The 5917-nt window shown below is 44.2% G+C and overlaps 1 pseudogene; it reads right to left on the minus strand.

Annotated features, from left to right (window-relative positions):
• Positions 1-3031: 3031 nt before the first annotated feature.
• LOC103243831 (phosphatidylinositol 4-kinase type 2-alpha-like) lies at positions 3032-5064 on the minus strand (annotated as a pseudogene).
• Positions 5065-5917: the final 853 nt, after the last annotated feature.

Here is a 5917-nt window from a genome sequence, read left to right on the forward strand (position 1 = left end):
TATTTGTGTACTCAAGATCTGCTCATTTACTCCCTTTGTGTTCATCTGTGGGTGGAAACCAGCTGCAGGAGTTAGGGAGCAGTGGGTATGTGGGTCACACACTACTACCTTGTTTGTTGCATCGAAGACCTGGGCAAGCTCAGGCAGATAAAGGCCTGGAACTCCTGTTATACCTGTTGGTGAGTGCAACTGGTCATGCACTAGCAAAAAGAAAGGGAACTGTAACTCATTTGCTACCATCTTGTGGAGTCAAATAAATAAAGGCATGTTTACTAATAGCTTAGCAAGAAAGTGAAAGGATAGAGTAATACTACTCATTGTGGCTGATATAAAATGGATGGCATCCCTGCACATTGGTGTGGTCAGATTGGGTTTAAGAGGCAGAGGTCACACAGAACCTTGTGGGCAGACTGTATAATAGGTCTCATCTGAGTTCTATAGGTAAATAAAGAGGGTGGCCTTGGAAACCCTGATCATAGTATTGAATACTTCGCTTGATGAAACCACTCTGAATGTGTTTATGATGTGTTCATAACTCTCTTCATAAATCTTGCTAATAAGTAAGGTACTGCATTGTAGCTGGTGTCCCTGGACTGAGCCTGACTCTGTGTTCCCACCCAAATCTCATCTCAAATTGTAATCCCAACATGTAGGGGAAGGGGCTTGATTAGAGGTGACTGGATCATGGGGACGATTTTCCCCGTGCAGTTCTCCTGATAGTGAGAGGGTTCTCACTAGATCTGATGGTTTTAAAATGGAGTTTCCCCTGCACTCTTTCTCTCTCCTGCCGCTATGTGAAGAAGACCCTTGCTTCATCTTCCAACATGACTGTAAGTTTCCTGAGGTTTCCCCAACCAAGCAGAACTGTGAGTTAATTAAACCTCTTTTCTGTTTATAAATTACCTGGTCTCAGATAGTATCTTTATAGGAGTGTGAAAATGGACTAATACATACATGTTGTCAGCTTTCCATTTTCTTTATTGTTTTCTTTCCATTCCAGGATAATCATTATTAAAAATTTCTTTTTTTGTTTCAGAATTGGATTTGTTATTCATATGTTTTCATTGATTTAAACATATTTTGTGCAATTTCTACAGTGCATCAGAAAAACAACACAGAGGGCAGTAGCACTCTCACAGTCCAACCTCCATTCCCTGATGCTGGGGGCAGGACCTATACGACTGGCAGAGGTACCATGCCATTCCATGAAGTGCCACCCAGAAGCCTTCTGTGGCACTCTGGACCACTGGCTTTTCCAGAGTCCACATTCAATGCAACGTGAGCACAGGCTTCTAGGGAGAATGGTAACAGGCCAAGAAAAGAAACCCCACATTCTTCTGCCTGCAAGGCCCAGGGCCAGCTCCCTCTTACATAGGGCCCAATTTCCTTCTGATCACAGAGTTGGTCTTGATTAAGACAAGGTGCAGATCTGGCATGGAGGATGTGGCCAGGTAAGGCAGCCAGGTTCCCTGTTAGATCCCCAGGCTCTCCTGAGCACCAAGTGGGGAGCATTTACCAACAGGTTTGTGTAAAGATGTCTACAGAGAGCTATGTGCACCTGGATCCCCTACTGGCTCCTACAGTCAGGGCACAGATATTCTTTCAAACATTGTCCCCAAGGCCAGGGTCTAAGTCAGCTGCATGGGATTGTCAAGGCTGAGGAAGGCAGGTGAACTGTGCCTTTGTCCATAGGGCATGCACAGAAACTCTTCTTGTCTGCTGGGTGGCACTCATGGAATGGCCATCTCTCTGCTAGTCATCTCAGCAATCACAGGTGACAAGCAGATTCCTGGTGGCTGGACTGGAAGGAGACCAGCCTGGACCAGCTGACACATCTCTGCTCCAAAGCTGGGTAAGCAAAATATACACAGCCCTGGTCCTCACTCCCTTTCTTTGGTTGTTCTTCAAACCTTCAAGATAGTTTCTTTTTAAGTTGGTTAACCAATCTCAAGGTGCTAGAACTGTTAAGTGTTCAGTAGCACAGGACATATGAACACAGCTGCCCCTCATCCCCAGATGGCACCCTTTTTACTTCCTCCTGAGGCCGTTCTTTGCTTTGGTGTAGAAAGGGCTCAAACACCTGGCATGGGGGATTGGGTAGCAGGGGAAAAAACTTACAAGGAAGCAAGAAGATGTGCACTGGGCTGGGCGGGAACTGGGGGACAGTTTGAAGACTTCTCTCCTTTGGGACCTGTCTTTCTCAAGAAGCCATGAAGACACTGGCCTGAGACAAGTCAGGGAGTAAAGGGAAACTGCCAATTAGGAGGCAGAATACAAGTCTTGTTACTTCCACCAATCAGCAGTGGTAGCATAGAAATAAATCCAATAACTAATATCCTGTCCTCTTGTAAACCAAGACTCACCCCAGAACCCTCACAGACACCCACTCAGAAGACAAACTCAACTCTTAAGTCAAAAGAGTTGGGTGAAAACAATTAAAACAAAAGGAACAAATTAGATGGTTGGGACCAAGGACTCAGGAAACAAAGCTGGTAAGTTCACCCATAGAGCACTAACAGCTCCCAGCATACACTTAAGCCATGTGGATCACTTTTACTTGCTGGGAGTCAACTTCTTATTAAAATATAAATGCTAAGACTAGCTCTTCCTGCCTTTGCTTGAGAGACAGACAAGCTGCAGCACGGCAGGGAGCAGAGAGGTTCCCCGTGATTGTGCGCAGAACTGCTGGGAGGTGTAGAGCAAAAACCTCCCTTCTGGGAGAACTGTTTGGAGGTTTGCAGCCACCCTACAGCACTGGTGGGAGACGAGGAAGAAGGTTTGGCAAAATCCCAAAGGAAAGGTGTGGTTTCTGTCTGTTCCAGCACTGTGAGCCATCCAGTTGCCCTCTGACACAGTCTTGGCTCCTGGGAGTAAGCAACAGCAAGGCAGCTGAGTGTCTGGGTCTATGCTAATTCAGGCCTGGATTAAAGGTTTCTGGCATGAGAGGATCTGGGGCTCTGCTACAAGGATTGGTTTTCTTGTTTGTTTGCTTTTTCTGATGCAGAATAGGGAATTACAATAGAGCAAGGTGTCAGGGAAGGAAGGGACTGTCCAATCCTGCCACCAGCAGATGCTGGAAGGGAGATGCTCCTTCCCAGGCCTCCCTGGCATTAAGAAGGTCCGAGGGACACTCACTCTTCCTGACTGTGCTTCTCCTTGTGGGTAGGAAAGATCCCAGGGCGGTGGCAAGCAGAAAGGGAGGGATCTTAAAGGTGCTGCTCTCCACTGGCTTCTCTAGCTTTTCCTGCACCCCACTGCCGAGGTTTCCTCCCACAAGTCTCAGTGCTTCGTTTGACTGCCTCTGACTTTTGAAGCTCTGAAAGCTCTGTGTGTAGGACTCGCTAGAAAGCCGCTGGTGGGAATGGGCCATCTCATCTCAACAACCATAGGTGGCATCTGGACAAGGTGCAGGGGACTCTGGTCTTTCAAGACCTGAGTCAGATTTAGGATCTGACCCAGCATGACAGTAATCTGCTTATCAAACTGGTCCTTGGCAAAACTAGAAATTTTTTTTTTTTTTTTTTGAGATAAGGTCTCACTCTATTGCCCAGGCTAGAGTGCAGTTGCCTGATCTTGGCTCACTGTAACCTCTACTTCCTGGGCTCAAGCAATCCTCCATCCTCAGCCTCCCAAGTAGCTGGGATTACAGGCATGCACCATGATACCGGGATAATTTTTACTTTTTGTTTGTTTGTTTGTTTTTGTAGAGACAGGGTTTCCCCATTTGCCCAGGTTGGTCTCCAACCCCTGAGCTCAAATGATCTGTCTCTCAAAGTGCTGAGATTACAGGCATGAGCCACCACACCCAACCCAGGAACTTTCCTGAAGAGTTCACATAGGTCCTCTTCCAAGTCCTTGAAGTTAGGGTTGGATATCTTTGGAATGATCAGATCTTTGAACTCCTAAGATAATGGGACTTTTGTCTGGGACAGCCAGGCCCAGTGCAAAGGATATTCCCTTTAGGAGTCAGGGTGCTTTGGTGGGAAGGCCAGCCCATTGTCTATGGCAGCCACCTTGATAACAGACTCCTTCACCACCACCCAGTCTGTGTGCTGAGAGCCAGAGCTATCCTTTGGACAATCACATTTACCAGCTGTCATTGCCTCTGTCAGTGTCACAGATGATGTGATCCAGTACCACCATTGGCTGGAACTGCAGTAGTAGTTGCTGTTTGATATTCTCAGGGAGCGGTTCTGCTTCAATAAGCCACAGCCAATAGTCTGCATCTTTGTAGCCTTCAACAAAGAGCTGGAAAGAACCAATCTTTGGTGGGTTGCCCGATGGGGTTAAACCACTGCCCAACGTTTGACACTTTCTCTTGCACAAGCTGCTTGCCCTTGGACATCACTCTGTCAACGGCACTATAGTTGAATGTCTTACTGGCCAGGTATACCACCTTTGTGAGGAGTACAATCTTGCATTCTAGTTTTCGGTCCACCAGGTTGTCCTCTGCCTCTGAGAGATAACCCTGGTTGAGGACAAGGTATGCACCACGGTCAAAACAGCAAGGATGGCACAGCTTCTGCAACCGCCTGGTCCACTTAGGATTAAGTTGCCCATAGGGGCTCTTCATTCTTGGGTTTGAAGACAACAATGATCTTTTATTTACTGGCAAAAAAAAAAAAAAAGCAAAATGCATATATTCATATTGTGAAGTCTTCAGAATTATTGTCTTATCCAAAGTGGCTAGCAAGAGGCCTCAGTTACTGGTCTTCTCTGTCTCTGCTTCCCTGGAATCCCAATCTCTGAACAACAAAGAAGCAGTAGCAACAGGCTCACAACTCATGAGTTCATTGTAACCCTCCAGAAACCGGTGAGGGTCCTTGACAAGTAGCTTCTGCTGGGGCCCTGGTAGATGGGGCTTGGGAAAGATGCCGCGCTTAATGGCCAGTTCTGCCTGCCACACCGCAGCCTCGAACTCAAGGTCCTCCAGGAATTCACTCAGCTCCTGGTGGGCCTGCGCATTGTGCGCTGCCTTGGCAAACCCTGGACCTGCGCCACCAGTGTTTGGAAATGGAAAAATTCTTCCTGCAGAAATACTGCTCATGTTTTTGGCCACTGATGACATTATTTTTTTCTTGCAACAATCCATTTTGTACTACAGTACCACGTTAAAACAAAATGAGTCCACATGTACACCGGTATAACACATCCTTTATGACATTAATATAACATTTATCCTGTTGTTGTTTGTAAATTCAAAAATACTCTGAAGGCTTTTAAGCTATTTTAAGTTCCCTGTTATTAATGCTGTGTCCCTATTTTCTTCTCCAGTGGTTATCTGTAATAAAGACTTTTTTTTTTTCAATTGGATGAAATTAATTTCCCTCCAGTAATTTTTTAATATAAGTTTTTTGGATTAGAAAATACTAATTTTTATTGTTAACAATTGCATTTTAGGTTGAAAAACATTTACTAAGTAAGAAGACCTAAAAGATTATTAGGGAGAAGATGAAAAACATATCCTATTAAGAAACAAATAAAATTACATATAGTCATTTCAGTACTAATAATATCAAGTACAAAGTATTCTTATTCATTGATGAAAACAAATTTAAAAATTCTCATGATGGTACTTTAGCATAATCAGTTATTGTTTCTCTTTCAGCATAGGTTAAACAAACTTCACAAATTCAAAGTTCTATTTTCCCCATTGTTTTAAATAATGTCATTACTCTGTATGTAAAATTATTTTGGAATTTTAAATAAATCCTAGAAGAATATGCAATAATAGTCCAAAAGACACCCAAGTTTAATTAATGCGGGGAAAATTTGGTATGTAAGCAAACCCAAATATGTACATAAAACTAATAGTTTTCAAAATGTGCTGTATTGAAACTTCAACAGAATGCAGTTTTTAAACTTTCATTAAAGACCCATGTGTTCATACTATGAAGCATTTTTATTTCAGTAGGCA

The sequence above is a fragment of the Chlorocebus sabaeus genome, chromosome 16 (assembly GCF_047675955.1).
Source record: "Chlorocebus sabaeus isolate Y175 chromosome 16, mChlSab1.0.hap1, whole genome shotgun sequence".
Lineage (NCBI taxonomy): Eukaryota > Metazoa > Chordata > Mammalia > Primates > Cercopithecidae > Chlorocebus > Chlorocebus sabaeus.